At 43.0% G+C, this 10,756-nt stretch overlaps 1 protein-coding gene across 9 annotated transcripts in view; it reads right to left on the reverse strand.

Annotated features, from left to right (window-relative positions):
* The window catches only part of Ktn1 (kinectin 1), a 137,708-nt gene extending 136,076 nt beyond the window's left edge, over nt 1-1,632 (reverse strand). For 8 of the 9 annotated variants that reach the window (XM_076931158.1, XM_076931161.1, XM_076931154.1 and 5 more), the window contains exon 1: nt 1,517-1,613. The gene's annotated coding sequence lies outside the window, so the exon portion shown is untranslated. Of the gene's footprint in view, nt 1-1,516 lie in introns of all 9 variants that reach the window. The other variant, XM_076931151.1, reaches the window with a different exon arrangement.
* Nucleotides 1,633-10,756: the final 9,124 nt, after the last annotated feature.

Here is a 10,756-nt window from a genome sequence, read left to right on the forward strand (position 1 = left end):
CTAACTCTCCCTGTGGCATCCATAGCATCCAGGACGCCAACAAACCCCGTTTTAAATATTCTGGAATTGTGCTTCAACTACAGTACAGTAAGTATACTTGTTTTTAAACTAGATGCTTCTGAGTGCACAGTTTATATTTTAAACATGAAAACTAATTTTGAGATAATGGTGTAGAGAGAAGGTCAGATTGCCCTATTCTTTTTCTGTTTTTTTTTTTTTTTTTTTTTTTTCCTTTTTCTTTTTCGAGACAGAGTTTCTCTGTGTAGCCCTGGCTGTCCTGGAACTCACTCTGTAGACCAGGCTAGTCTGGAACTCAGAAATTCACCTGCCTCTGCCTCCCAAGTGTTGGGATTAAAGGTGTGCACCACCACTGCCCGGCTCTTTTTCTGTTCTTAATGGATTATAACTAATGACACTCTGACTACTTATAAAAGGAAGGACCAATTCTTGGTCCTCTAAGAGAAAGTTCAGAGTTGTGTTGTTTATACCAACACACTGAAGTTGTTTAAAAATGGCACTTTGGGCTGGAGAAATGGCTCAGCGGTAAAGAGCACTGACTGCTCTTCTGAAGGTCCTGAGTTCAATTCTCAGCAACCACATGGTGGCTCACAACCATCTGTAATGGGATCTGATGCCCTCTTCTGGTGTGTCTGAAGACAGCTACAGTGTAATCACATATATAAAATAAATAAGTCTTTTTAAAAAAATGGTACTTAGGACTTGGTAAACACTAAAGATATAAAATTAAGTTTTATTCGCAGTGGGGAGGCTGGGCATGGACACGTTCCTTTAATCTCAGCATCTGGGAGACTAAGGCAGGTGTATCTCTGTGAGTTTGAGGCCAGCCTGGTCTACATAGTTAGTTCTAGGTTAGCCAAAACTATTCAACACTCCACCCCATCCCTCAAAAAGAAAAGAAATAGAATAGTGAATTCTTATGGTGACAGGAATGATAGATTACCTTATTGAAAGAGGATCCATTTGTGCATATTTTATATCCCACCATCTTCAGCTCTGCCTCTTTTTATGGGAGATCTATCTGGACTGGTACACAGAACTTCTGGATTGGTGTGTAAGGTATCTTAAAATTTTAATGAAGTCAGGATAAGAAGAAACTAACAAAATTTGTGGACATGGATGGTGATTCATGCCTTCAATGGCCAACACTAGCGAGGCAGAGGCAGGCGGAGCTTTGTGAGGTCAGGGGCAAGGTCAGCCTAGTTTACATAGAGAGTTGTGAGCCAGCCAGGATGAAATAGTGAGATCCTGTCAACAAACAAACAAACAAACAAACAAAAGCCTGGTGGTGATGGCACATATCTTTAAACCCAGTACTTAAGAGGCAGAGAGGCAGGTGGATCTCTGTGAGTTTGTGACCAATGTGGTCTACAGAGAGATTTCCTGGATAGCCAGGACTACACAGAGAAATCATGTTTCGAAAAACCAAATCAAACCAAATAAAACAAACACAAACAAACAAACAAAAATAAGATAAAACAAAGTTGGTGGTATTTACCTGTAATCTCAGCACTCCGAAGTTGGGGAAGGATTATGTGTTGGTATCAGGAACCAGTTTGGCAGATTGTCTCCAAACCCAGTGACATCACTCACAGGCAACAGGGACCAGCACTTGTGTTGCCATGGCAATCACCATACATTCCCAGAATCCACTTGGCTCACCTCCCACCTTTATCTGTGAGCAGTTACATCACAACCCAAATAAAAGGCAGGACACCCCACACACACACATCCGCCCTCTCTTTCTCTGTTTCCCCTTCCTCTGTGTCCCCACCTTTGCCCTCTTGCCCCACAATAAACCTCCCACGTGGAACTGTATTGGCCTGGTGCTGTCTGTCTGGATGTGAGCCGAGATTCTAACACAACATTATGAATCTGTTTCCTTGAATTGTTGAAATCTAAAAATCAGCCGGGCGGTGGTGGCACATGCCTTTAATCCCAGCACTTGGGAGGCAGAAGCAGGCGGATTTCTGAGTTTAAGGCCAGCCTGGTCTACAGAGTGAGTTCCAGGACAACCAGGACTATACAGAGAAACCCTGTCTCGAAAAAAAAAAAAACAAAAAAAACAAAAAAAAGAAGAAGAAGAAATCTAAAAATCCCTGCACAAACCACTCAAGACAGATCTCAGTTAAACATAGCAAGTTTATTAAATGCACAACCCAAGACTGATCAAGACTAGACTCAGAAGCTAGACTGGACCTTGAATATTCCTCAGGGTGTATTTATAAAAGAAAAAACCCCCAATGAGTTCATGTCCTGGTGCAGAAGTGCTGCCTGGTGGTCAGCTCTGACTCAAGCTATTTTGGCTAGCTAGACAGAACAGTTCCAAATGACCTTTATTCTGATTGGTCCTAAGTGGAGCTTATGATTGTGGAATTTCTTAAGATTAACAAACCTCAGAACATACAGAACGTAACACGGTATATGGTCAGCATGACCCTGCTTTGAGTCATTTTTTTGTCAACAATATGAACTAGCTGTCAAGCATGGAACAAAATGGCTACAGCTATGCTAGGGGGACAGGCCTCAACAAAATCATGTAGTGAATACATACATACATACATACATACATACATACATACATACTGTGTACATATATACTTATCAGCTCTGTGGTGGTGACTCAGTGTTCTTTCAGTGTTAATATTTTAAATCACGATTGCTCATCTAAGCTTGGATTGATCTCTGATTTTCAAGGAGTAGTCCACCCCACAAGAGGCTGCCTTGTGTGGGTCCCACCCCAGTTTCTTTACCAGCTTAATGGAGAATGGAAAGTTGGAGAAGAGAGTGTGTAGGGCCAGTAGGAGGAGGAAGTCATCTAACGCCATGTGATGGGCTGGCTGGTGTCAGGTACCTTAGCATTGCTTACCAATGAGCTAGCCTGGGACCACACATAAGGACTGTGAAGGCAGAGACTTGATGAAAAAACCTTTCCCTTATCTTCAGCATCCAACAACATATATCATTATGTATTGTGTTCTATATTGGAGTTGGCTTGGTACCTTCTAGAATCTTGGCAATAATCTACATAATACCATACTGGACTTCTCTATAATAGATTCGTAGTTTTGTATTGAAATATGATCTAGCTGTATAACTTAGGCTGTTCTTCAACTTAGAATCCTCCTGCCTCAGTCTCCCAAGTGCTGGGATTATAGGCATGTACCACCATATTAGACTCATATTTTGTTTTGAAATGGGACCTCATGTTCCTGAACTGGCCTCCAACTTTATATGCAGCCAGGGGCAACCTTGAACTTCCTAGCTTCCTGTTACCATCTCCAGAATTCTGAGATTACAGGTGTGCATGACCAAGCCTGATTTATTCTGTCCTGGGAATCGAACCCAGGACCTCATGAGTGCTAGGCAAGCACTCTACCAACAGAGTCAGGTGCTTAGTTCTTCATCTGTAGTCACTCCTATTTTTTAAAGAATTTTGTAAGAGAAAAAGAAGGCATGTGAATGTAAATGTAACTAGCAGTTCTTTTATATTCTCTCTTTACCAAGCTCTGATGGAGGTTAAATACTCATTTCTTGTGTCTTAAATAAGGACAACAGTGAACTCTAGTCAGTCTTGCTATGAGTATGAATGAGAAAAAAACCTAAATAGCTCTGAGAATTGAACCTGAATTTTTTATTTTCTTTTGTTTTTTTGAGGTGGGGTTTCTCTGTATAGACTTTACTGTCCTGGAACTCACTCCATAGACCAGGCTATCCTCAAACTCACAAAGATTCACCTGCCCGTTTCCTAGCGCTGGTTTAAAGGCATGCACAACCACTACCTGGTTTAGACCTGAAATTTAAGAAGCTGTTACTTTAAAAATAAGTATAAAACAACATTTTAAAATGGTCATCTTTGTTAATATGGGAAGAATAAAGCCAGATCTTGTTTGTTTTCAGTTTCTGTAAGATATTTTTTTATCTCTAGCCCAACTTCCAGCTAGTCTATTGGTAAGTCCCAGTAGAGACTAATTCTCCCATTGGCTTTGATGGCAGAGGCCTGCCACCCCTCATACTGAGGATCTAAGAGTCTGAGGCCTACTCCCCTGACATAACTGCAGCCATTTTATTTTATGCCTGTAGACAGCCATCTTACACTGTTACAAAGAAACTCTCTCGTGTGCTGTTACTAGGAAACTTTCTCATGCCTCAGTTGATTGCATATTCTGTTATGTTCTATGCTTTGTTGTTCCCGGGAAGCAATTGAAAGATAGAAAAATCATAAGTTGATCCCCTGAACCCTACTCTTAAAAGCAAAGACATAAAAACCTGTAAGTCAAACACTGTGTCGCCTCAGTCCCAGGAAATTAGCTGACCATTTGAACAGATGGCCCTAACTAAACAAACCTTAAGATTCATGGTGTCAGGATGCTATGGGCCCGAGATTAGCTTGGCCGGGCTTTGAACTAGCAGCCCTGAGACAGTTGGTGCCAGGATGCTAAAAGTTTGAGATAAGCCTGACCCCCTTGAACTGGAGCTCATGATATATAGTGTGAAACTGGTTCGAAATAGCCAATTATAAAGTGACACACCATCCATCTTAGGAATTTGAGATCAAATGTATCGATGACCTAGTGACCTGTTCCCCCTCCTTCCCCCTTCCCTAACTCCACTCTCAGCCTTCCCCCTTCCCTAACTCCACCCCCACCTGGTTTGTAAATGCCCCCTTAAAAGCTGTAAACTTCTTTTGTTCTTTTGCTGAATTCCGCTGCCCCTGCGCGGGCTTGAAGGAAAGACAGCCCTGGCTAGCCAGTAAACCTCTTGCAATTTGCATCAAGTTGTGTTTCTCGTGAGTGATTTGGGGTGCGTCTGCAGTTCTCCACGGATCGGTGAGGTCCTTTTCATTTGGGTTTTACACAATCCTAGTAGAGGTCAGTTAGAACTGCTTTGTATGAGTAGCCACAATAGGCTTGGATCCGAACCAACTTCCTAGCAGCACATCTTGCACCTATTTCCGGGCTTTTATGGGTTTTGCCTTGTTGTGTGTACTTTTTGATTACACCGCTTTGTGTTCCCAGCTGGACACACTCATGCACCCACTCAGGAACTATCTCAGATCCTCAGATAGAAAACACACACACACACAGACACACACACACAGACACACACACACCAATTATTCTCAAAATGCCTTTGCTAACTCAATGACTCCTAAATCTTCCCTTGTTGCCCTAGGCCCAGTTAGGGAAGTGACCAGGGCCACTTACCTGAAACTCACTTGGCTGGTTGACTTTATCTCCTCTGCTACTGTGTCCCCTTTTCTCCTTCTCCTTCTCCTTCTCCTTCTCCTTCTCCTTCTCCTTCTCCTTCTCCTTCTCCTTCTCCTTCTCCTTCTCCTTCTCCTTCTCCTTCTCCTTCTCTCTCTCTCTCTCTCTCTCTCTCTCTCTCTCTCTCTCTCTGTCTTCCTCGATTCTCCAGTGTCCTTCCTGCTCAACTCTCAGTGTCCAGCCCCATGCTCAGTCATTGGGTATTAGCAACTTTATTGACAGATCAAAAACCAATTGAGGGCAAGGACCTTCAGCATCAGTAAACAGATTCCCAATCAAAGCATCAGAACCACCCTCTACATTGCCCCTGGGACTTCAACACAAGAAGTTTCAGGCTTAAGAACTCTGTAGCATTCTGGCTTGGGGTTGAAGTCTGTCTGAGTCTAGGCTACATCCTTGGGACAAATGTTCAATAAACTATCCCTGCTTGTGGAGCAACACCTGGACCTCAACAGAGAGCTCATGACAGTAGCCCTGGTATTTAGCTCTAGGAAAGTGATCTGTACAGGAGCCAAAAGGTATGAGGACGAAATTTGCACACTACCCCATGGTCAGCTCACTGTGTAAGAAAAGGAGCATCTGTGAAAGCTTACAGGAGGAAATACAGACTGTACTGTTCTTTGTCAAACAGGCTGCACACAGTACAGAGCTCTATCCCACACTTTATAGTCCCCAGGATTAGGATAAAGTGTAGCCGCCCGCAGCCACAAGTCAACTGGGTTCACCTGAAAGGGGGGCTGGAAATTGAAGGGGGAAGGAGGGCGAGAAAAGATGAGGCCAAGACAAAGTTCTCTGATCAAGGCCCAAAGCTTTAATGTTCAGCTCTCAATTTAAAGGGGAAGACCCAACCCACAACCCCTCCTGGTTTCAGATGGGTGGGATAATCCATAGTCCGTTCCAGGTCATGGCCAGAGATGTCTCAAGGCAAGCCCAGGGGCAGTTCTGCTTCTGTGTTCTGGGCAGCCAAGGTGGGTAACTCCACCTAGATCCTGTCAACTTGACCTTGTTGTGGTAAACAAGGTCTCTCAGGCCTGCTCATGGTGGGGGGGAGAGTACAATAAAGGATCAGGATATAGTCCCTGGGCCATCAATGAACTTAATTGGACTTTTAGAACTTGATTTTAAATTTTATTAAAAAAGAAAAAACCGCTGGGCAGTGGTGGCACATGCCTTTAATCCCAGCACTTGGGAGGCAGAGGCAGGCAGATTTCTGAATTTGAGGCCAGCCTGGTCTACAGAGTGAGTTCCAGGACAGCCAAGGCTATACAGAGAAACCCTGTCTTGAAAAACAAAACAAAACAAAACAAAACAACAACAACAAAAAAACTAACAACAAGCCTCTGCAGTCATGACAAGATGTCATAAACCCAGGGGCATTGCTGTGGGCTCTTCTCATTGCAGATAAGAGGGTAGATCAATCTGAATGGGACATTTCTGGATTTGCTCAGGAGGCATCTCTGAAAAGACTGCTCTCTCCTGCATCTCCTGCAGAGGAAGCCCTGGGCTGATGTTTGTTCTTTCACCATAAAGCTGATAGGAGAGCTGATGCTTGCCCTGTTTCAGAAGGTGAGCAAGCCCCTTCTGAAAGATGACACCAGCTTCTCCTCACCTGAAGATGCACCAATTATTCATTTCTTCCTATGGACACTGCTGTTAGTATGCTTATTTATATCTGCTAAGTTGATTGGTGAAGCTTACATTGTCTAAATTTATATTTTTCTGATATATTAGTGAAATTAAACATCTCTTCATAAGCTTGTAAGATGCATATTATATCATTTGCTCAATATTCTAGATATCTCTTTTGTTAATTGCTTTTTGTATTTTAAGAATTTTGTCAATTTATGCTGAAAATATTTGTCAAGATTACTATTTTTCATGTTTTGTTTGTTGTTTGTTTGTTTTTGAGACAAAGTTTTCTGTGTACCCTTTGTTGTCCAGAAACTCCGTAGACAGGGCTACACAGAGAAACCCTGTCTCGAAAAAACAAAAAACAGAAACTCCATAGACCAGGCTGGCCTCAAACTTAGAGATCTGCCTACCTCTGCATGCCACATACTGGGATCACAGGTGTGCACTACCACCTCCTGGCTCTATTTATCATGTTCTAAAGGATGCTTTTAAAACAGTTTAAAATGGTTGGTGCATAGTAAGTCCACTTTTCCTTTATCTGTAAAAGTCTGGAATCTTGCTTGGTGTCTTAGGGTTTTACTGCTGGGAACAGACACCATGACCAAGGCAACTTTTATAAGGACAACATTTAATTGGGACTGGCTTACAGGTTCAGTCCATTATCATCAAGATGGGACTATGGCAGCCTCCAGTCAGGCATGGTGCAGGAAAAACAGAGAGTTTTACATCTTCATCTAAAGGCTTCTAGAAGACTGGATTCTACGAAACTAGGATGAGGGTATCAAAGCCCAAACCCACAGAGACACACCTAATCCACAGGGCCACACGTATTCCAACAAGACCACACCTCCTAATAGTGCCACTCCCTGTGCCAAGCATATACAAACCATCTTACTTGGGAAGGCATTCTCCCTTATACCACATGATATAATACCAACCTCCAATTTTTTTTTTTTTTTTTGGTTTTTCTTTGGTTTTTCGCTACAGGGTTTCTCTGTGAAGTCCTGGCTGTCCTGGAACTCACTCTGTAGACCAGGCTGGCCTCAAACTCAGAAATCCGCCTGCCTCTGCCTCCAAAGTGCTGGGATTAAAGGCTTGCGCCACCACTGCCTGACTAACTTCCAATTTTTTTCTGCCTTTTTTAGGGTTTACATCCTATTGAGAAAGAATAGTGACTTTTTAATTTGTCTAGAGCATGTTCTGTGTGAAGGAAGTGTTCTGTACCTCTGGTGCTCAGAGGTAGCCACTGGTTACTGTGGTTGTCAAGCCCTCGTAATATTTAAATTAATTGGATAGAGCAGGTCTAGAATCTTATTTTAGAGCAAGATAAGTTTTTTTCCAAACCACTAGTCAGTATTCAAATGACACTTACTGAAGAATGTACTCTGCCCCAGGTTCTTCATTTTTTTACACTGAGTTCTTTGCAGGTATCTAAATGAACCTTAGAAGCTTCCATTCTACTGTCTATAGATCTCTGATTCCAGAAACATCCATTCCTAAGCAAACATGAGACAACTGTGCAAGACATATGCAGCAATGTATATTTCAGTACTGTTTAAAATTGGGAATGTTAAGTATCTAACAAGAGGGTATTTACAGAGGAATTTAATCCAGCAACATGGCTACTCTGGCTGGAATACAAATGTGCCAGGAAACATTCATGAACCCTGAAAAGCCCACCAAGGAGACTAATCCGATGCAATCACACTCAGGTCTCTTTATTCAAGCTGGAGCTTGGGCCACACCACCATCTCTGATGGTGAGAATGGAAGAAGGCCCCAAGCCCAGTTTTAGGCAAGCATTTATAGAAGCAAGAAAGGAGTATCTGGCCTGGTACACATCTGATTGGGGGGCCATTATGGCCTTTAACATAATTGGTTGATTCTGGGAGCCAAACCATAAACTTAACTTCTGTTTTCCTCCTGACTGGTGGTTGTTAGGAAGTGAAGTGTCAGGGGCAGGCTTGTAACCTGAGGGTGCAGATTTTCTGGGGAACAACTTGGAAACTGGTACTAGATACAGGTCTTGTTTGGGGGTAACCTGGAAACTGGAGTTAGATGCAGGTCTTGTTGGGGGGTAACTTGGAAACTGGTGCTAGGTACCAGCCTGTTAGTTAACTTGAGTTCAGCCTTAGGTCACCTTCTCCAAGATGGAGTCTGAACCCAAAAGATTTGGTCTCTCATAGATACCCTTTAAGTCCTAGGAGCCAGAGGCAAGCAGATTCTTGAGTTCAAAACCAGCCTGGTGCTGGGCAAGTTCTAGGTACAGAAAAGATTAGGTCTAGGTGTTGTGGTACATGCCTTTAGTCCCAGCACACAAGAGACAGAGGCATGCAGATTTCTGAGCTCTAGGCAGTGGAGTCATTGAGTTGAGAGCCAGTACAGGGGAGTTAGAAAAGATTGTTGAGTTAGTATGAGACCAAGCAAAGCAATTCAGTCAGAAGCCAAGAAGCCAGTTTGACTCAATTAGCTTGGAGTGGAAATGAACATCTAAGTTGAACTGTAGAGTGAAAAATTATAAAGGCCATTTTATGAAATATGTGTAGATTTCTTTGCCCTTAGACCTGGGCAGAAAAATGCAAGTTCCAGAAAGCGGAACTAAATGTAAGATTTTCACTACCCCAGGACACATTCCGGGTGAAGGACATTGCCCCTGAATCAGAGGACACTGGATGAATTCCATTCCTCAAGCCTCAGGCAGCAGGCCCAACTGTGGGGGGGGGGGAGGGGAGGGGAGGGAAGGGAGGACTGAAGCAGGAAGACACATTCCTGACCATAAAAAATACAAGCCATCTAGGTGGGGCTGTGACTGGAGGAAGTGAGAAATATTTTATAATGACGGTATAGGGGACAGTGACTTGGTAAGACTACATTTTTTGAGAAAAATGATTGTACTGAGTAATTTCCATGGTTATTAACCTTTCAGGGTGGGTTTCTCTGGAATGTTTCACTATTCTTATGTTATGTATCCTTGGCAACCCCTCACCCCCTCCTCACTCCCCTGGTTTGTGGTTTTCCTCTTTAAAAGACCCCTTAACCCGTCACTATAGGCCAAACCTTGCTCTTGAGAGAGAACTTGTGGTTTGACCATCGGCCAATTTCCCTAATAAAGTTTCTACTGATTGCATCCAGGTATGGTTTCTTGTGATCTTTGGGTGGTCATGATTTTCTGAGACTTGAGGAAAGGTCTCCTGAGTTTGGGGGTCTTCAGAACCAGTTAGCCAGAGTTCAAAAAGAACTAGAAAAAGTGAGTTCATTCAGCCATAAGCCTCCAAGATGACAATTACATCAGGCAAATAAAAGATACATTTACAGATTATGATTCTGAAAGACCCCCACAAGGGAACCCTCACCCAAGTCTGGACCTGCACGCCCCAAGGACACATGAGAGACCTTCTTGATGCAATTGCAGAGGAGGTTTAATGACGAGGGCCCTCGGGTCAGAACATATCTCACGCAGGAGATAGAGGATCCGACCCAGAACCCAGGAAACTTGGGATATTTATGGGTAGGGGTTGGGGAGAGCGGGGAAAATTTGGCATGGTTACATATGATTGGATATTTCAAACATCAGCAACTTGCAGAAGCGGCTACATGTGAGCTGGCAGGATGACTAGTTACTTTTGACCATGAAACCTTGGACTTCTCAGAAAGGGGGAGAGAAAAGTAAACACCAGATAGCCCACTACTCACTTGGGCTTGTTTGAACTTGTCTGGGCACGTCCTTGCATGCCTTTTCATTTTTGGTCACCCTGCCCCTTGAGAAACTTAATATTTTATTATGACTATATTTAACAAATTGTTGGTGGTCTTTGCTGACCATGAATTTTTGTTATTGTT

Source organism: Arvicanthis niloticus, chromosome 3 (assembly GCF_011762505.2).
Source record: "Arvicanthis niloticus isolate mArvNil1 chromosome 3, mArvNil1.pat.X, whole genome shotgun sequence".
In the NCBI taxonomy this organism is placed as follows: Eukaryota; Metazoa; Chordata; class Mammalia; order Rodentia; family Muridae; genus Arvicanthis; species Arvicanthis niloticus.